At 42.9% G+C, this 22,053-nt stretch overlaps 1 long non-coding RNA gene across 1 annotated transcript in view; it reads left to right on the plus strand.

Moving 5' to 3' along the window:
- The window catches only part of LOC309840825, a 28,957-nt gene extending 9,313 nt beyond the window's left edge, over positions 1-19,644 (plus strand). The window contains exons 4-5 of the long non-coding RNA XR_014298817.1: positions 14,509-14,699; positions 17,882-19,644. This is a non-coding gene — a long non-coding RNA (uncharacterized lncRNA). The remainder of the gene's footprint in view (positions 1-14,508; positions 14,700-17,881) is intronic.
- Positions 19,645-22,053: the final 2,409 nt, after the last annotated feature.

A 22,053-nucleotide genomic window follows, 5' to 3' on the forward strand; every position in this document is an offset into this window, starting at 1 on the left:
AGCTCCTGTGTCCAGTGGGCACTAGGGTATCAGCTCTTGAAGGAGCTGGCTATCTATCCATTCACCCACCTCATCCCCATCACAAGCATTTGGGGTGTGTGTGCTCATGTAGGTCATTATTGCAGAGGAGGACGAACTAGAGCCCTCAGAGTCTGGCAAGGAAGACAGACACCTATACAACTAGCTTGACAGAATGTGCCACCAAGACTGTCTGTGCATGAGCTGCGGAGAGTCCCGCTGGGACCTGGGGGCCTTCACAGAGACGAGGGTAGGACTTTTGCCTCTGCCTTAAATGGCAAGTATACTTCACCAGTTTGAGGAGGAGCTTATGCAGGGGAAGCAAAATATAGCCGGTGACTCGGGAAGGGCATGGTGAGTGGTAGAACAGCAGGCTTGAAAGTGCACAAAGAGAGAGAGATCACATCCAGCCAGCAGGTAACTTGGGTTCAAATCCTGCCTTTACTAGTCTGTGGCCCTGGCCTCAAGAAAAGATTTTGAATTCTCTCTCTCTCCTCTCTCTTCTTACCCTACTAGAAGGAAAAAGTCTTTGCCTTTCTTGAAAGATCTGGTTGGCTTCCAAATGGGTGCCCTCAAGGCATCCATGCAGTAAGGAAACTAACAGGGCTATCCCTCTGTCATGTTCTGAACTTAAATGAGAGACTCCATGGGAAGCTGTTGGCATGGAGCTAAGTAGCTTTGTACTGTTATTAGCTTCTTTTATGGCTAAAACAGTGGTTCTCAATGGGGGCAATTTTGCCCCCTGAAGGACATGTTTCAATATTTGGAGACATCTTTGTTGTGAAAACCTGGGAGGCAGGGTGGGGTGCCACTGGCGTGCAGCTGAGAGAGCCCAGGATTCTGCTAAGCTTCCTGCAGCACCCGAGAAGGACCCCACAATGCATTAGGCAGTCCCAAATGTAGATAGTGCAGAGACTGATGCTAATGCTTTCTAAGGAGAAATGACGTAATGAAATCTAAGTTCCAGAAAGAAAATCCCATCAGAATGTGACACACTAAATAGATCATTCAGGACCCTATTGGTCTGCAGAGGGGGTCTGAGTGGCAGCGTGGCCAGCAAGGGAGCAGCAGGGCACAAACTCAAGGGGCGTAGGAGAAAGGCGAGGGTTGGCCAGAGGTGGCTGGGGTTGAGGGAGGAACAGGCATGGGTCTGGTCTCCGGGGCGGGGGGTTCTGAAGCTTGTGAGACTGAGCCAACCGTGATGTTGCCTTTCACCACAGCCTCTGAGGAGGAGGCTGTTTGACCCACCAGCATGAAAACACCTCCAACATTCTGGAGGTTAGCCGTGTGCCCTCCATGCCATCTGCTCCCACTCCTCCCTCCCCGCCCCCAGGTGCATAGGACCGCTCTTCAAGAGACCACTCACCATACCTCTCAGGGCCCAGGAAAGGTGGGCATCCTGCTGTGCCCCTTCTCCCTCCTTTTCCTTCCAGCTCTCCTTGAATGGATGGAGATGGAGACCCTGAAAGAAGGAAGGACTGCCCATGGCCCTAAGCAAAAGTGCCACAGAATGAAGATGACCACTCTGGGCTCCTGATGTCTAGCACCTGTCCATCTTTCAAGACACTGCAGCTCTGGTGGCCTGCGGAGGGCAAAGGAGAGGGACTCCAGAAGCATGGGCAGACTTGATCAGAACAGAGATTGAGCCTCCTTACCACCCCAAGTCCTCATGTCCCCTTGAATGAGCCCTAAAGACAAGTTAAAGGAATTGGGGAGAAACCCCAAGCAGTCAATAAATCAGCAGGTGAGCATGTGATGTGTCCTCATGTGTGCTCAGTGTTGAGAAAGATGGTAGAGACATTTAGGAACTCATTCCTCACAAATATCAGAAATCTAATTGGGAGGGCAAGACAAAGAGACAGAGAATGACCAAAAGACAATTAATGGGCCTTGGTAAAGAATAAGGAATCCTGGATAAGGACTAGACCAGAGTTATGTCTGGGCCTTGGGGCCTGAAGCAGGGCCCTCACACCTCAAGAAGCTCCAGCTACCTGATCCATATAGACTACTTCTAGATGTCTGGCTTAGGGATGGTGGTAGCACTTCTATTGGGTTGGTTAGTCTTGATTGCCCAAAGCACTGTGTTGAGGACTCTGAGGCAGCCTTCAGGCATAGCAAAAGTGCTGTGGTTAGTTAGCACTGCCTAGGCTGAGTGCTAACAGATGTGGTATCAATGAGATGGCCGCTGACTACTCCGGAGTAAGAGCAACTGACCGGGATCGTTTGTAAGGACTCATTCGGTTCTCAGATTCTCTAATTCTGTGATTTCAATGGTAAATTTCAAGGTACTAGCTGGAAGCACAATAAGTCAGGGGAGGAAGAGCTCTGTGTGGGTTAGAATCATCAGGGAAGGCTTTGGGCAGGAGGCGGAACTTTAGCTAGGCCTTGAAGTGGGGGAGTGTGAGTAGCTGTACAGGAGGTGGGAGGACATTTAGATGCATGAAAATGGGGCTGAGCATGGGCTGTGCTTGGTACAGGAAGGAGGAGGCCAGCCTCACTAGAAGGCACTGTCTTTCTTTGGGCAGACAAGATTAGACATGCAAGGCTTGGTCATATGGAAAAATAAGAACTAACATTTATTGAGAGCTTACTATGTGGGAAGCCACAGAACAAAGATGACTTTCCACAAAATATTTCATTCAGTCATCACAATGCGCCCACAAGGTAAGTCCTATTATTAGCCTTCCTTTCTAGAAATGGAAACACATTTACAGACATAACGTGACTTGCTCAGGGTCACACAGCTAGTTGGAGGTAGAGTTAGGCTTTCAGGCCAGGTAATGTGTTGTTTGCAGGTATAACCTCTCTGCTCTTGCTTCTCCTCTCCTCTTAAAATTTTGGGGCGCCTGGGTGGCTCAGTGGGTTAAAGCCTCTGCCTTCAACTCAGGTCATGATCCCAGAGTCCTGGGATCAAGCCTCACATGGGGCTCTCTGCTCAGCGGGGAGCCTGCTTGCTCCTCTCTCTCTGCCTGCCTTTCTGCATACTTGTGATCTCTGTCTGTCCAATAAATAAATAAATAAAATCGTTTAAAAAAAAAAAAAAGTGGGGCAGTGAGGGAACCCAACCCTGCTTCCCCAAGGTCCAAAGAGAGAGCAGGAACAGCTGCATCTTGAAGAAGGAAGACCTAGGACATCAATCACATGAACAAACCCATGCCAAGAATGTGGTAGTATGGACACACGTCCCAGGAAGCACAAAGAACTGTGGTTCCAGGCTCTGGCACTTTCCCAAGCCCTAAATAATCTACCGAGTGAGGTCCCAGCATTGCAGGTAAAGCAGCATGTCATGATATTCCGAGGGTTTGGGGCTCAGCATGTGAAGGTAGAAATAGATTCAACCCTATTCATACCTCAAGCTCAGGAAGAGAAGGCAACAGCCTTGAATGAAGATCTCATTTCAGAGATCTTAGCTTATAGCCTTGCCTTAGCCCAGGGCTACAGCCTCTGGCCATCTCAGCACTGTCCCTGCCTGGCACCTGGTGGTGTGCAAGGGAACTTCTGTCCCTTCTCCCTCTTTTCCTAGCCCTCTCTTGTCCCTTCCTCCCTTTCTGGGTTCAAGGGCAAGCCCAGCCTCTCCCAGCTTCGACTCTTAGTTCAGTGGGACCCAGGGAGATACTGCTCTGCATCTCCCTGCCTCTAAGCCCCTGAGCAGAGGAAGAGACTCATGTCTTTTCATTCTTTCTTCACCACTAATACCACTTGTTCCTGACCACCCAACAGCCCTATACCATGCAGGCATGGCTCAGAAATTGGGAGATCAGTATGAAACCAGCCCGGGAACTCCCCAGCCTTTCTCACAATCTCTCTCTGCTTCCTGACCCAGGCTCTCTGTCTCAGCGGAGTAAACTCACTCTCAGGACTCCCTGAAGGCTTTTCCTTCTGGCTTCTCCATCTGGCTTCAGGGCAGCCTCTGGGCTTCACTGACTGAGGAAGATACAGAACCATAACAATGGACTGGAGGCTCCCACAAACCACCTGCTCAACTCCCACTCTTGTTGTCCAGAATATGCTCATTGACTAAAGACCTAATTTTGTACTCTCTTTCTAGAACTTTCCTCCTTTCTAGACCACTGGGCCACAGTGCCCATCCCCACTGTCAGGAAATTCATCTTCATTTTCCATCTTAACTTCTCAGCTGTCTCTATTCCTTCTTGTTCTGGGGAGTAGCGTGGTCTGACCTCCCCCCCCCCAATTGACACTCTTTGTTAGCAGTCCACCCCCCAAAAACATAAATCTGTCTTACCTCTTCTAAAGCATACAGTCCCAGTTCCTTGGACCTGAGGCACAGAAAGAACAATTTCCTTCCAGCCAGTAAGTGACAAAGAGGAGCAAACCTGGTCTTTTCCTTCATATACCTTGAAGAACCTGAGTGGAACTCCCCCCACAGCTCTCCCCAGCCCCCTGCGCTTTGCTCTTTCTTCCCAGTGGACTGAGTGGCCAGGTGTCCTCAGTCAGGCAAATCTCCAGCAGCCAACTTCCCATCTCTCTTGTTTCCTGCTCTTCTTGTGTATCTCTTCCCGTTACATGGGTACACATACACAATCATTTCAGGCCTTCTCTGGAGCTGTCCCCAACAGAACTCACATCGGCTCCAGTGTGAGAGGCAGGACATGCTGCTGGGTCTCTCTCTGTCTGGAGAGCGAGGCCATAAGGGAGCAGAGGCAGAGCTGCTCTAGCAGCAGCACTGGAGAGGGTCACAGCTCAGAACGGAAGTCAATGCCCTGTCCATCACCTGCTGCTTGGCTCACACACACACACTGAAGTCCCGGGGTACTTATTCCCACCACCCGTATCTGCTGTGGAGCTTATAGGAGAGAATGGAACAGCCCCCAGAAGGCATTGAGGCATGCCCATGGAACTCATGAAGACAACCCAAACCTTTTTCCAGTGAGAGTGTATGTTATGGCCTTTGGCCCTCAAAGTGCTACTTCCTAAGGGAAGGGCACTTCACCTGGCTGGTGGGTGGGATGGACTGGAATAGGTGAGTGCCATTGTGGGAGGTGTAGCAGCCATTCTGACCCCATCATACCCTGTTGTCTGTGGAATGGAGCCCCAGTTACATAATGCTCCAGCTGACTTGGTATAAACTATGACTAAGAAAACTTTCCAAAGACAGTTGGTGGTCCTCCACCCCCCTGCAACTGGTGAGAACTACCCCCACAGAGAGCAGAGCAGAGATTAGGGCTCCTAGCTCCATGGCCCTGACTCATCACACACACAAACACTCCCCAACACTTTTTCCCAAAATGGTTCCCCTCCTACCCGTCCACCCTCCTACCCGGGCTGGGTGACAAAAATGAACGCCCCAGAGATCTTGCCAAGTTCTGGGCCAGGCTGAGCCCAGGGAACATAACATTCTCCATAGAACGAGGAGGCCAGCTCTCCCACAGAAACAAAGTCCATTCAAAGGAAAATCACCACTGACCAACCCTACTATGGTCACTGCATTGTTTCCCAACAACTTGGACTACCTGCCCTCAAAACAGAGCTCAAAGCTCTGAAATCATAAAATATTAGAGCTTAAAGGGAACCTAAAGGTCATGTTTAACTTCTCTCCCTCCTTATTTCCATGCATCTACTCACACATTCATATCTATCCACTCATCACTTAGTTATCGAATTCCTACTACATACTGAATTCCTACTATATACATATGGTGCAAGCAGTGGGGTCCTAATAGATGTACCCTCTTCTCAAGTAGCTTATCATCAAGGGTGAGAGAGGCAGGTTAAAGGGAAGTCACTACAGTATGATAGGTGCCATGACAGGAAGGACACCTGTTCCCACGGGGGCGGGGTGTCCATGGACACTTACTGGGAGAAAGCTTACCTAGGTTGAGATACAAAAAAGAAGGAAATCCCATTTCATTCAACAGGGGGTCTGTTCAACAGTAATATGGCCAAAGTACAGTGTTAAGCATGCTATATGAAGATGAGTTAATTGTAGTATCCACCAACGAATGGAGGATATAAATAAAGCTAAAAATTACCAGTGAGTAAAGCTAAAAATTAGCAATATGAAGGACCCAAGAAAAGGACCCATGGAGCCCTAAGGAGAATTTAAGAAAGGGTGAGGTGAACTATCCCATTGGATAAATCAGAAAAGCTCTGAGGAAGAAGTGGAATTTGGGTTTATCTTGGGAATGAATAGAATTTAGAAGCACGGGGGCACTGAGGTGGCTCAGTCGGTTAAGCATCTGCCTTCAGCTCAGGTCATGATCCCAGGATCCTGGGATCAGGCCCTGCAGTGGGTTCCCTGCTCCGCGGGAAACCTGCTCTCCCTCTCCCACTTCCCCTGCTTGTGTTTCCTCTCTCGCTGTGTCTCTCTCCGTCAAATAAGTAAGTAAATAAATAAAATCTTTAGGAAAAATAAAAAAGAATTTAGAAGCACAGATGGGGTGGAGAAGGCATTCCAAGCAAAACTAATGGTATTAGCAAAGCTTAAGCACCAGTGATGTCTGTTTGGGTGAATGATAATATACCAGTCTGACTAAAGCTTGTAAGACAAAGCAATGGTAGATACAGCTTAAACATAGGTCAAGGTCTTATAATAAGGGATAATTCTTAAATTTAAAGCTAAGCCCAGAGAGGCTGGGCAATTCAATCAAAGTCATAATTAGTAGAAGGCATGTTTTCTGGATTCAACTTCAAGACTCCTTCTGCAGGTCCGAGGCATTCAGGTTTCTCCCTTACCATGACTCAGGCCCCTCTCTGTGGGGGGAGTACTGTAGCTGACTCCTCTGTCCCCTTGTAGGTGGGGCTCTCACTGCAGAGCAAGCAGACCCCAGGCTAGTAATCCCAGATGCTCTTACTCCCACTTTTTTAGATGAATATGTAGATTTTCTTAAAGAAGGTAGAAGAGTCACCCTAACAGACTGGGTTAGGTTCTTACTTTGGCCCTTGCCCAGCACAGTTTGAAACATCTGGAATTCCTATAGCTAGTGTCCTATCTTCTTGCTCCCACTAGCGCCCGACCTGTGGTCTTTATGGTGAACACTTTTTTGCTTTAGGTACAGCCCCAGTTCTATGCTCAAGTCCACATGAGTATTTATGACTGCATGCTCTCAAAATACAGAGACACTGTACCTAGAATTCCCTTTGAACAGTCAAGCACAACACCAAACAGCTCAGCATCTGAAGCTGGGAATTGGCATTAAAGGGCGGGCTTGACGGGGGCACCTGGGTGGCTCAATGGGTTAAAGCCTCTGCCTTCGGCTCAGGTTATGATCCCAGGGTCCTGGGATCGAGCCCCGCATCGGGCTCTCTGCTCAGCAGGGAGCCTGCTTCCTCCTCTCTCTCTGCCTCCTTGTGATCTCTGTCTGTCAAATAAATAAATAAAATCTTAAAAAAAAAAAAAAAAAAGTCAAGAAAAGAAAAAAAGAGGGGGCGGGCTTGGTTGGGGTAAGGAATTGTAATAGTAAGAACCAGCCACAAGGTGGTGCCGAGAGGCTGACGGAAGGGTTTGCCCAGGCTGGAAGCAGATCTGCGTTCCTGCCTCAGCCAGCGTGGTGGTTCACAGGGGATTCTTCTCCTAGGAGCGCTGCACATCAGGGCTGGCAGCGGAACCCAGGAATGTGGGGGAAGACTCACAGATACAGTGTTTGCTGTTTGCTCTCCTCTATTCCTTTTACAAGCCATCTGTGACCGAGAGCAGGACAGGGAGCCCCTGAGGGCCATCGGATTTGGATCCTGCTGTAAGATGGGATGGGGTGTGGGGTGTGTCCGTGTCCTTGAGATTTGAGAGACTGGTTGGCAGGGTCAAGGATGCTTTCTTCTTAGTCTAACAAACATTTTGGAAATAAAGCCAGTTCCTGGAGGGACACTGTGCCCTGGACATTTGCTCATGCCCCAGAATTGGACATTTTAAGAGAGTGCCTGGATACTTCTAAGAAGTACAGAAGAGTTTCCTTTCTATTATCCATCCAAAACTCACCTTACACATAAGCCATACAAATCAATTATTTCTCTTAGTTCAGTTCATATCTGTGGTTAACATGCATTTCTATGAATGTCCTTTTCCGGACGTCCCTCGATATCTTTCTGCAAAGTACTGCTGAAAGAAACATCTGTGCATGCACAGATGCACACATATCCATCTTCTATGCATTCCACACATACCACTCCCATCCTCTCTCCACATCTGCTCCTACAGGGATCCCACATATAGGTATTTCTCCACCCAGAAAGGCAAAAGCACACATACATACCCCCCAAGGTGGTACACAGTGTAATGCAGAGACCAGAATAACAACACCCTTGCAGGATGAGGGTTAGCACCATTTGGCCTTGTAGTGGGAAGTTTGTTTCCAACTTACACATACTGGTTCGGAGCTCAGCTCAGGAGATGGGTGCGGAGGAGGAGAAACAGAGGAGAGCTTATCAAAGAGTCTGACTGCAAAGTCTCTCCAGCTATAAGGACAAAAATTACATAAGAAGAGGGAACTTTTGATTTGGGTTTGTGTGTGTTGGGGGGGGGGTGTCAGCAAAGTGTGAGGTAGCTGCCCCAGTCTCAGTAGGAGCCAGGAACTTTTGCCTCAGACCTTTGAACTTATCTTTCACAGTTCAACCAAGGGTCAGGGTATTTACTGTTGCAGGAAAGAGAAATTAAGTGTATGGATTTGTGTGTGTGAGGGTGTGTATGTAAAAAAATAGAGAACAAGGAGGGGAGGAGGAAAGGAGAAAGCCAGAGAGGCAGAAGTTAAGGAACTGTGAAACAGTACAGACTGTTAAAATAGAAAGAACAGACCCCCAAATGGAGTCATATGCCTCCCCCAACAGCAGCAATCCAAGACATAATTAGTTCCCACCTGTCCTAGGAATGTGACCTTAACAGTCCATCTGAAATTTCCTGAGCAGCTCTAGTGAAGTCATCTGCTTGATAAAAACCTTTCTTCACAAAAAAAAGATGTCCTGGCCTGAAATAATCCATTCTTTCCTTTTGCTGGTAACTTCTTTGCCCTACCCTCCTTTCCATAGAAACCTCCGAATTTGTAGGACTCCTCAGACCATCTCTTCATTGCCTAGATGGGATGCTGCTCAATTTATAAATTGCTTAATAAAGCCAATGAGATCTTCAAACTTAGATGATTTTTTTTTTTTAAACAAATTTGGTGGCAGTGGTGGGATCTGAAGCAAACATCTGATGGTATTTGGAAACAACCGGATAAACAGGCAGAAAGCCCAGAAACCCTTTTGAGTTCATGGTCTTTCTCACCATTTCTAAGGGTCATGGTTAAGTTTCTGTCAGTTCTAAGCTCTGTTTTCTTTGCACTGAACTCCCAATCTAACTGGCTTTCCTTTACAGGGAAGGTCAACTTGAGCTGGCTGACTGACAGTTCTGCCTGGAGCCAAGGCCCTAGCCTTTCAAACTGCAGTTCTCCAGAAGCCAAACCCCAGACCTTAGCTCTGTCTCTGGATTCCACAATGGGAATTCTGATGCTTTAGTCTGCAATTCCCACGTGTTTGGCATCCTCCCCAGATTCCACATTAGGAATCACTGGCAACAGCTGCGGTTCTGCATTTGTTTAGAATCAGCCCAAAGTCCCCACTCTTTGGGGCCTGCAGGGTCGGTCCGCTCCCCATTCCTCAGATTATTACCATGACTCCAAGACAATGAAAGGCCTAGCTAAAAGAGATAGGATTCTTTATTTCCACAGAATTGAGCATGTCACCTTCCAGCACACGTATTCACTTTATGTATAAGAACTGTATTTCCATAAGTTGAAGATGATCTAGCAAGATGGAATTTTACTAAAAAAAAACCTGGGATTCCAATGGCCATTATGGGGAACACTTTAAATAGATATGATCATTGTTTTTAAAGATTTTATTTATTTGACAGAGAGCAGGAGAGGACAAGCAGGAGGAGTAGCAGAGGGAGAGGGAGAAACAGGCTCCTGGCTGTGCAGGGAGCCCAGTGTAGAACTCGACTCCAGGACCCTGCGTTTATGACCTGAGCTGAAGGCAAACACTTAACCGACTGAGCCACCCAAGTGTCCCTAGGTATGATCACTTAAAAAGTGCACTTAGAAGCAAGGGCTTTCAAATCCAACAAATAGAATAGGATACTTATTTTAGTTGGTATGCAGAAACCTTTCAAAATTCCAACATATCTTCATTGGATGATTCATTACAAAAGGCTAATAAAAAATTAAAGAGGAAAAATGTACCTAAAACAAAAGCTACAACCCTTTTCTTTGGGGAATTGAAAATGCTTTCATCTTATAAATCTCTGCCAGGCCAAAGGTGTGGCTCTAGTAGTTCAAAGTTCACCTGCCCTGCCAGTTTTGCCATTCCCCTAAATTTCACCTATTCCTCTCAAAATGCTTGAAAAGATCAAGACATTGGAAACAGGATTGTTCTACATTTAATCTGTGCTTTTGTGATATAAATTTTCATCCCCATCTCTAGGACCAAAGAGCCATTCTTTGAAATGCAAACCTTAGGGAGACGTTTCTAATCAGAAGGCTAAAGAGAGAGAGGGCGAAGTTTTTGGAAATTGGGCCTAAAATGTTCTCTCCACATATATTAGTAAAAACAAAAGCTAAAAGATCTTCATATCTGTGTGCGTGTATGTGTACAAGTGCACATAGTAAACATGAGATATTTTTCAATTTCCAGATGGTATTGCTAAAATTAATTTGTGAAAGAACTCTATTTAGTTGGTTTGAAGACAAGAGCTTCTAAGGATGGGCCATTCTAAAACTCTCAGAACGTTATAAAATAACTCAAATTTTGGGGCACCTCGGTGACTCAGTCAGATAAGGATCCAACTTTTTATTTTGGTGCATGTTATGATCTCAGGGTTGTGAGATGGAGCCCTGCATCAGGCTCCATACTCAGCAGGAGTCTGCTTGTTTCTCTCCCTCTTCTTCTCCTGCCTCTCTCAAATTAGTTAATTAATTAATTAATTAAATCTTTAAAAAAAATAACGCAACTGCTTTTCAAGTTCACATGAGCTGAGATATTCTTTGGCAACTAAAAGCTAGTTTAAGTTTATTGATTTCATTAAAACAGACATATCTTTGAAGTTCTCAATACTGAATGTAATGCAAATGTAAGACATTAGGGGTCAAAGCCAATGGCCAAGAAAGAATTTTTTGTTTTTATTGTGTTATATTAGTCACCATAAAGTACATCATTAGTTTTTGATGCAGTGTTCCAAGATTCATTGTTTATGTACAACACCCTGTGCTCCATGTAATATGTGACCTCCTTAATACCCACCACCAAGCTCACCCATCCCTGCACCTTCCTCCCCATTCAAACCCTCAGTTTGTTCTCAGAGTCCACAGTCACTTACTTGTGGAACATAAGAAATAACATGGAGGACCTTAGAAGGAAAGGAAAAGTGAATTGGGGGAAATTGAAGGGAGAGACCAACCAAGAAAGAATTCTTGAGACATCTTCAGTGCAAAAAGGTGGTTTTATTAAAGCACAGGGACAGGATCCATGTTCAGAAAGAGCTGCACTGGGCATGAGACCCTTCAAATGTGTATCGGTGGGTCATATGCTTAAGGGACGATTGCAAACATGTATCTTGGGAGGGGGGATAGAAATATAGGAAGTTTCCAAAGGAATTTTTATATGTACTGGGGTTGGTCTAAGATTCCCTTTTGCCTTTAGCAAAATATTAACATTGAGGCAGTTGTGTCCCTAGAGGAATGTCACTCTGCCTATTTTAAGGACTTGTCAGTGGGCTGTAGGTAGTAGGGAAATGTAATAATTTTCCTTCTGCCTTTGTTTCCCATGTCACAGATAAACAACTTTTATTATACCTGAGTTTACTAGTTAAATTTTACTAGTTAAATGTTATCTCTGTTGCAAAACTGTCAGCAAAAAATAACTTGGAATGACGGCTGATTTTGTCTCATGTCTTGTGAATTTTTCATGAATAATCGAAATATAACTGTTGGAAGCAAATGACTTAGATGTAAGTGAATAGAAGTTTATAGATAAATTTTTCACTAACAATTACATTTTATGGTATGTGTACTTAAAAATAGATTCCTAAATCTCTAGTAACTTGAAGCTTTAGAGTTTTGCTACATTATATTGCATAATGGAAATTGGTTGAAGATTTAGATCATTACCAAATAAGATAAAATACTGAAACATTAATTACTGGACATAAATTAATTTACTTTTTCCCCCCATTATAGAGGAACTGAAGATATTTGGGCCTATTAGTAAACACGTTTTGTGTCATGCTGAGAAATTTATTATGAGAAAATACATGTTTCTAGAAATTATGAATAGTATTTGTAAGTGTATCCAACCACAGAGTGCTAACATAGTTTATAACTGCCTACCTCTGAGGTTTCACTAGAAATTAAGGCTTCTAAGGGTGGAGAATTCTAATTAATATATGTAATTAATCCTGCTAGAAATTTATTATTTCTCTGCATGCAAGGAAAGTAAAATGTGTGTTTTGGTAAAAGAAGGTATGAGGAATGGAGATGTATTTTTGAGCAAAGATAAAGTTATAGAAAATTTGTGATAGAGGAATCTTTAGAAAGGAATTTTATGTGTACTTTGAACTAAGATGGGAATGAATAAGTTTTAACATCAAAAGTAAGCTGGTGCCATAGTGGAGGTGAGTGAAGAGGATTAAGGGTATACTTCATGATGAGCACAGACCAATGTATAGAACTGTTGAATCATTGTATTGGATGCCTGAAACTAATAGAGAAAGGCATATTACTTATACTAGAATTAGAAAAAAAATAACTTAAAAAGGTGATGTGAAATATTGGGGTTCAAGAGCAGACTGTCAAGAAAGAATTCTTGAGATGTCTTCAGGGCAAAAAAAAAAAAAGGTAGTTTTATTAACGCATGGGGACAGGACCCGTGGGCTGCACTGGGGTTATGAGGAGTGGCTGGTTATGTACTTTCAAGTTGGGAAGGGGTTAGGAATAGCCTGTCTCTAAGGATTTTGAAACAAGGTTTCCAGAACCTTAAAGAAGCTAGCCATTGTCAGGACAAAATCATTATCACTGTCTAGTGAAACCTTACTCATGAGACCCTTCAGATGTATATCGGTGGGATATATGCTTAGAGGATGGTTGCCAACATATATCTTGGGGGTTATAGATGAAGGAAATTTCCAAAGGGATTTTACAGGATCCTGGAGTTCTGGCTAATGTCAAGCTAAGGCTGCCTTTTGCCTCTAGCAAAGTGTTAACATTGAAGCAGTTGAGTTCCTGGAGGAAGGTCACCCTGCCTGTCTCTGGTATTTGTCAAAGGGCTGTGAGTTATAAGGAAGTTTAATTTTTTTTCTTTTGCCTTTGTTCTCTACATCAAATATAATTTAATATTTAAAAAGGTAAGCTGGTGCAAAATTAGAATTTGGTTTTCTCTTTGGGGTTTTGGTCTATTTTTGATAACAGATTGTGAAAGTTTCTTTACCTTATTTAAGTGATCTGCCTAGACAACAAAGATTCTGTGCTTTATCAAAATAATAGGTTTTTCATTACTTAGAAAAACAGAATTGTCTTAACATGAAAAGATGTAAGATCTGTTGGGATGCCTGGATGGCTCCATCAGTTAAGCGGTTGCCTTCAGGTCAGGTCATGATCCCAGGGTCCTGGGATGGAGTCCTGCATCAGGCTCCTTGTTTAGTGGGGAGCCTGCTTCTCTGTCTGCCTCTGCCTGCCACTCTACCTACTTGTGCTCTCTCTCTGACAAATAAATAAATAAAATCTTTAAAAGAAAGTAGTTTTGTTAATAGATAATGATGTATTAAGTTTCAAAAAATCTGTGATTCTGTGTAACCAAGTACTATATATATATATATATATATATATATATATATATATACATATATATCTCAAAATCAAATTCTAAATAAAGTGGTTTTTTTGATTTATTAATTAATTTTTTAAATAAACTAAATAAAGTTTTTTTGACCCAGAAGAAAGTTCTGCAGTCAAATGCTCTGCTCTACCCAGAAGAAAGTTTTGGATTTTTTTTAGAGGGGCTCTGGAATATTCCAAAGGGTTTGTTGAACTAATTAGGTTTACTTGCTATGTTAAATTACATGGGAAGGTTTTTCCCATCAGAAGTAATACTAAGCTTTCTTTATGGTGTATTTGTACAGGTATATACATGTTCTATAAATTGTATAAAACCCCTAGAAATTTTATATGTTCTGCTATAATGTTATCACTTATAATTCTAGTTATTATCTTAAAATGTTGTGTTTTGTCCTCTGGGGTCCCAATCAAAAATGAGCAACATTTGGTGTGGTGTTACTGCTATTCTCTTACCTTCTAAAATTGCTGTCATCAAAACTGAGGCTCACATTAAAAGGACAAAGCCTGAGTATCTGGGAAATGCCCCAGCTGCCTTTGATGCAAAAGCAGCAATAACAGAATCTGTAAGGAGGAAACCACCGCTCGGATGAACAGGCCTATGGTTCTTGGAATTTCCATCTGAGCCACCTCAGGGTCCTAGGGCTCCTGTCACTATCCTGTCATCCTTTAATCCAAGACAGGGTCAGAACGTACAAATCTCTCCCAGCAAAATGTTGCACAAAGGGAGTGAGGGGAAAAAGATTGTGGCATATGTGGATGAAGTCCATTCTGCTTCTGCAAAAAAAATGACCCCTCATTGTCAGACTTTTTGCCATCCTGATGTCCTTGAAGCATGACTACAGTCTGCTCCTGAATCAGAAAATTACAGTAAGTAAGTAATATCTGTAAATTGGGGTGTGTGGCTGGCTCAGTTGGGGGAGCTTGCAACTCTGGATCTTGGGGTTGTGGATTAGGGCCCTGTGTTGGGTATAGAGGCTACTTAAAAACAAAATCCTTTTAAAAAACAGCTGTACGGGACTCCTGGGGGGCTCAGTCGTTAAGTGTCTGACTCTTGATTTCAGCTCAGGTGATGATCACAAGGTTATGAGATCAAGCCCCATGTCCGGCTCCCCACACAGTGCAAAGTCTACTTGTCTCTCTCCCTCTGCTCCTCCCCCACTAGCTCTCTTGTTCTCTCTTACTCACTCTTTCTTAAATAAATAAATAAATAATAAAATCTTGTAAAAAAATAAAAGCTATAAATTAAACAAATAGTTGGAGCTGTGGTAAACCCAAGACAGCTGCTTGGTTCTTTTAGACTCCCTGTCAAATCCGATTATTTGATTTTTTCATTTGTTCACTCACCTTTGCAATCAAGACGACTGAAATTATGAATTGACATTGGTGGGGATACTTTTACAAAATTGCAAAAACAGTTTACTAGCAGTCTGACCTGTTAGGTCCATTATCCTGGAAAAAGTATTTATGTCCCCAGAGGCCTCAGACCTCCCTCTGGATCCTTTGAACATCTGTAGTGAGATTTCATTCAACTGTCACTTAGTATAGGTTGTCAATATGTTCTTGTTATTGTGTATGTGTGTGTGTGTGTGTGTGTGTGTGTGTGTGTTTTCCATGTGGGTTGAAGCTTTCCCCTGCCACAAGACCGATGCCCTCATAGTGACAAAGAAACTGTTTGAAAATGTGTTTCCCACTTGGGGTATACCTACCATGATCTCCAGAGATCAACACACCCATTTTGCTGGATAAATCATACAAGCCTTAATGAAAGCCTTGCAAACTCTGTATTTATCACTGTCCTTATTACTCTCAACCATGAGGCAAATTCAAGAGAGCAAACACGATGCTCAAACTTAAAATTTTTAAACCTGCGGTAACTACTGGCCTTCTGAGGCTTAACGTGTTGACTCTGGTCTTCCCAGATGTGTGCAGTTCCCACTCTGGTAAACATAAACTCACCCTACACGAGATAGTCACTGGCAGACCGGTATCTATTTGTATACAACCTTCTGCTGATCACTTGTCTCATGCTAGTCTGGGCAGCTACTATGAGGATCTAACGTCCGATGCTCAAGTTTGCCATCAACAGGCTAAAGAAGACTTCCCAGATCCCAATTCAAAGGATCCTATTGGTCACCATCTAGAGCCTGGTGGCTGGGTTTTCTGGAAATATTATCAGAAAAGTCAGTCCATAAGCCCCATTGGAAGGAACTTCACCAGGTATCCCTGACTGACGTAGGAAAGAATGTTAGGATTCAAACCCGATAGCCAAGAAAGAATTCTTGAGCCGTCTTTACTGCAAAGAGATGATTTTATTAAAGCATGGGGACAGGACCCATGTGTAGAAAGAGCTGCACTGGGGTCATGAGGAGTGGCCCATTGTATATTTTCAAGTTGGGGGGGGTTAGGAATAGCATAAGTCTCTGAGGAATATTGGAAGCAAGGTTTCCAGGACCTTGAGAGAGTTAGCTATTGTTGGGAAAAGGTCATTTATTACCATCCAATAAACCTTAGTCACGACACACTTCAGACGTATACTGGAGGGCCATATGCTTGAGAGATGATGGCCAACAAGTATCTTGGGGGGTTTAGAGATAAAGAAATGTTCTAAAGGAAGTTTTATATGTTAAAGTAGACTTAAAGGATTCCTGGTGGGGAAGGTGGTCAGGCTAGGATTGTCTTCTGCCTTTAGCAAAGTATTAACATTGAGGCAGTTGAGTCTCTAGAGGAATGTCACTCTATTTCAAGAATTTGCCAATGGGCTATAGGTAGTAAGGAAATTAAATAATTTTTTTTCTGCCTTTGTTTCCCACATCATTGACTACTGTCATTGCTGCAAAATTAGAAGGTATTAAACCTTCAGTACACATCTCACAGCTAAAGAAGGCTCTACCTAACAGCTGATTCTGTGCAGACAATGGAGATCTCTGAATCAAATTGAGAAGGAAGAGAAATAGTTGACATTGGGGCAAATTGCTTTCAGCAAAGATGATACATCAAGACTTCATACTTTGAGCCTAAAACTCTTTCTCCTTTCCCTTTTCTTTTCTTTCTTTCTTTCTTTTCTTTTCTTTTCTTTTTTTTTTTTTCAAATTTTGCTTATTTATTTATTTATTTGAGAGAGAGAGTATGAGCATGAGCAGTTCTGGAGCAGTGGAAGAGGGAGAAGCAGACTCCCCTCTGAGCAAGGAGACTGATGTGGGACTTGATTCTAGGACCCTGAGATCATGACCTGAGCTGAAGGCAGAGGCTTAACCCACTGAGCCATCCAGGTGCCTCTTCCTTTCCCTTTTCTTTATTCTGACGCTGGCTTGGAAAGATAATGCTTTTATTCATATATCCTAAACCATTGTAAACTCTGGAATTTAAAACAACCTTTTATTTCAGGCTAGAAGAAAATCTAAACATGTCCCTAACTTTTCACAAAGCAAATAAGACATTGCATTGATAAAGGCTTCTGAATTTACATTGTTAAGTTAGAAAAGACCTGCCAGGAGTCTTTCATGATTCAGGATTCACTCCTTTGTCAGGTCCCTCCTTCCCTGGCTAGGAATAAATGTAAATGAGGCTTTGGTAAGGAACTTCTCCTTCATTCTTTAAGTCATTGGAGAATCTGCTGCTGAAGCAATAGTGAACCAAAAAGTTCCTTAGACTCTGGCCAAAGTTGTTCTGGAGAATAGGGTAGCCCCTGGTTATCTTTTAGCTGAGCAAGTTGGAGCCTGTGCTATGGCCATCTGCTTCCCCTCAATCAACACTTATGAGGAGGTTGAAACTCAGTTACATAATGCCACTGAGCAAGCCTTTTTGCTTGAAGGGGTAACTCCTCTAACAGGATCTTTCTTTGACTTCTTTGTGCGTGTGCGTGTGTGTGTGTGTGTGTGTGTGTGTGTGTGTGTGTTTTGTTTTGTTTTGTTTTTTACTTATTTGATTTTGATTGCTGTGGGTTTTGGGGACAATGGCTTCAAAGTACACTCCAAACATTGGGAATTATCCTGCCTATAATCTCCCTGGTGTGCTGTATCTTCTCAAGAGCCTTAAATGCATGTTCACAGCTCCTAACTACCAAGCAGATGAGCTTCTCAAGACTGGAACATTTTGGAGGAGAAGCAAAAAGCATGACTGACTTAAGGATGGTGAGCCTGGAGTTGTGATCTGAGAGTATCACAGAGATTAAGCAAAAACATCCTGACCTGTGAATATCACACAGAGGATCAGTGAAAAACCATGATAACTACAGAGCGGTAGCTGAGAGTGGCGCTAGTGCCTTAAATTTTTATCACACCTCTCTGGCTGAGAATCTGATCAAAAAGGGCAATCATTAAGAAAGAAACAAACCCAAAATAGAGCCATTCGCCCTCACAACAGCAAACCAAGACTTAATTACAGTTTCAACTCTCCCAGGAATGTGACCTTTTAACAATCAATCTGAAATTTCCTGATTAGCACTGGTAAAGTAATCCACACAATAAAACCCTGTTGTTCCCTTCTTCACAAAAAAGATATTCCAGCCTGCAACAAACCTTTCTTGTCTTTTGCTAATAACTTCTTACCCCACTCTCCTTCCTATGAAAACCTTCTACTTTGTACAAATCCCTGGAGCATCTCTCTATTTGCTGGATGGGATACTGCCCGATTTGTGATTTGCTTAATAAAACCAATTAAATATTCAAATTTACTCAGCTGAATTTTTAAAAGAAGGCACAAGATTAAGTCTTTTTTCTTTTAAGAGAAAACAGGAGCCAAGGAAGATAAACAAGGAAGGTTAACTTAGAAGTGGAAGAATAATAAATGAGAGGAAAAGGAATCAATCTAACAAGCGAGTGGAGAGAAAAAGGACAAGGAGAGACCTTGAAGGCAAAGGAAATGAGGGCGGGTGGGAATGGCTCAGCCGGGGTCTTCGAGTTCTGCTGTCTGGTGCCCACTGTGCCTATTTGAGTACCAGCCCAGCAGGGCCCCCGGATGGCGGCTGGCTCATCTGTAACTTACAAGCACAAGCTCCCCTCAATCCTGATTAACAGGAATTAAGTGACATATGGCTAATCCTCCTGGCTACAGTTAATACTTTTCAGCCCTGCATAGGAAACCAGTCAGCCTTCCGTATTCAGGGAGGAGGAGGCTTCACCCAACATAGCATCTCAGGCACTGGCGGAGCAAGCCATCGATGCTGGCTGCAGGAGAGGCTCTGACATGAGATTAGCCAGTCAGCCCACAGGAGAAGAGGAGGACAAAGTGGCTGGAAAACTTTCTCTACCTCCTTGAAGAGAGTACTAATCCTCTGCATGTGTACCATTTGCTTTCCTTCTTCCTAAAGGCTTTTGTGTCTGCTGTTTCACTTAAATAATCACAGAAACCCTGGAGGACAGGAGATACATAATTCCCGTGAAAAAAATTGGGAAAATAAATCCTAGAGAACTGGAAGGAACTGAACAAGAACTATTCAATAGCCTAGTCTGGGGGAACTTGCTCCCAGTCCACCTGAATGTGGAAGATGGTGGCTGATTTATTCCATGCACACAAAAGAGAAAGGAAAAGTGAAAGAAGAAAAGGAGGGAAAATGGGGGAATGGGAGAGGATAGGGGAAGGAAAGAAAGGAAGAGGATAAAGATGAATTTCTGACAGTGACCAGGATAAAGCAAGGTATATTGTGAGCTCCAAATGAGTGCCTTGTGATTAAGGATTTGCTCTGTTTTATAATTGAGCTGTGAATAGAATCCTGGATTGATTTTCCACTTCCCACAGCACTTTGAAGCAATGATTCCATTTTTCCAGCCTGTACTATCATTATTGCTTTTTCCTATTAAATAGCCTACCTTTTCAACATAACTAGTGTTGAGATTTTTCTTTTAATTTGGCGTTCTAATATTTCACTCTGACATGTGGCTGGGGTAACTAAACAAAATGAGATCTCTCTTTCTCCTGGAAGGTTATGTTTGGGAGGGATTCTTCAAATTAGGGATTTTTTACCTTCATCAATTCTAAAACATTCTCAGTCATTACCTCTTCAATGACTGCCTTATCCTTGTTATCACTTCATTCCTACACAACTTCATTCTGTTTTGCATATCTCTTAACATCTTTTTCGACATTTTCATGTCTTTACCTCTCTGTGCCTCATCCTTGGGAATTTCCTAAAATCAGTCTTTGATTTCACTATTTTTTTCAGTCAACTAGTAATTCAACCACTGAAGTTTTTTCTTCCATATATATATATGATATATAAGTATAAAGATAAAGTATATAGATAAGATAAATAAGTATATATATAGATATACATCTATATATATACATCTATATATATATCTACTCCTTTTCTTCTATATATATATACATCTATATATATATACTTATTATATATATATATATATATTTTTTTTTTTTTAAGAAATTCTGTGTGGTCCTTGCTTATTCTTTTCTAGTACCCTTTTATTTCTCTGTGTTATCTAGTCCATTTTTCTTTCTAAATTTTTTTTAAACTTTTTTATTTTTTTATAAACATGTATTTTTATCCCCAGGGGTACAGTTCTGTGAATCGCCAGGTTTACACACTTCATAGCACTCACCAAAGCACATACCCTCCCCAATGTCCATAACCCCAACCCCCCTTCTCCCAACCCCCCTCCCCCCAGCAACCCTCAGTTTGTTTTGTAAGATTAAGAGTCCACTTATGGTTTGTCTCCCTCCCAATCCCATCTTGTTTCATTGATTCTTCTCCTACCCACTTAAGCCCCCATGTTGCATCACCACTTCCTCATATCAAGGAGATCATAGATAGTTGTCTTTCTCTGCTTGACTTATTTCGCTAAGCATGATACGCTCTAGTTCCATCCATGTTGTCGCAAATGACAAGATTTCATTTCTTTTGATGGCTGCATAGTATTCGATTGTGTATATATACCACATCTTCTTGATCCATTCATCTGTTGATGGACATCTAGGTTCTTTCCATAGTTTGGCTATTGTGGACATTGCTGCTATAAACATTCGGGTGCATGTGCCCCTTTGGATCACTACGTTTGTATCTTTAGGGTAAATACCCAATAGCGCAATTGCTGGGTCATAGGGCAGTTCTATTTTCAACATTTTGAGGAACCTCCATGCTGTTTTCCAGAGTGGCTGCACCAGCTTGCATTCCCACCAACAGTGTAGGAGGGTTCCCCTTTCTCTGCATCCTCGCCAGCATCTGTCATTTCCCGACTTGTTGATTTTAGCCATTCTGACTGGTGTGAGGTGATATCTCATTGTGGTTTTGATTTGTATTTCCCTGATGCCGAGTGATATGGAGCACTTTTTCATGTGTCTGTTGGCCATCTGGATGTCTTCTTTGCAGAAATGTCTGTTCATGTCCTCTGCCCATTTCTTGATTGGATTATTTGTTCTTTGGGTGTTGAGTTTGCTAAGTTCTTTATAGATTCTGGACACTAGTCCTTTATCTGATATGTCATTTGCAAATATCTTCTCCCATTCTGTCAGTTGTCTTTTGATTTTGTTAACTGTTTCCTTTGCTGTGCAAAAGCTTTTGATCTTGATGAAATCCCAATAGTTCATTTTTGCCCTTGCTTCCCTTGCCTTTGGCGATGTTCCTAGGAAGATGTTGCTGCGGCTGAGGTCGAAGAGGTTTTCTTTCTAAATTTTTAAGTCTACTTATTTTATTATCTCTTTTGGATTATTTCATTGTCTTAAGATTTGGAGGTGCTTATTCTCCCACTTGTTATGTGTGCTGATTCTGCCTATGGCAAGTTATTTCCTCCTGGGGCTTGGAAACTTACTGTTAAAGTTTTCATCAGAGATTATTTTATTCTGTGGGGACCCTTTATGCTCTCAGAACATGCTAGGAAGTGTTGTGCATTAGCCTCTACTGGTTGGCCCAAAGGTTTCTTCCATGACTAAGGTAACAAAAAAAGAAAAGCAAAGGAAAAGGTTTTACATTAATTTGGGGGCTTGGGGACCCAATGAGATAAAGTTAAATTCGCATCTCACACCAGAATGTGACACAAGCTTGGAAATTTGAATTTCTCACAGGAAACTGTTTTCTTTCTTCCCTAGGTCCTAGGTCAGAAACTGATGGATGGAGGCGCCTGGGTGGCTCAGTCAGTTGAAGCCTCTGCCTTCAGCTCGGGTCATGATCCTGGGGTCCTGGGATCGAGCTCCACACAGGCTCTCTGCTTGGCAGCGAGACTGCTTCCTCCTCTCTCTCTCTGCCTGCCTCTCTGCCTACTTGTGATCT

This window comes from Mustela nivalis (assembly GCF_964662115.1).
Source record: "Mustela nivalis genome assembly, chromosome: 9".
Taxonomy (NCBI): domain Eukaryota; kingdom Metazoa; phylum Chordata; class Mammalia; order Carnivora; family Mustelidae; genus Mustela; species Mustela nivalis.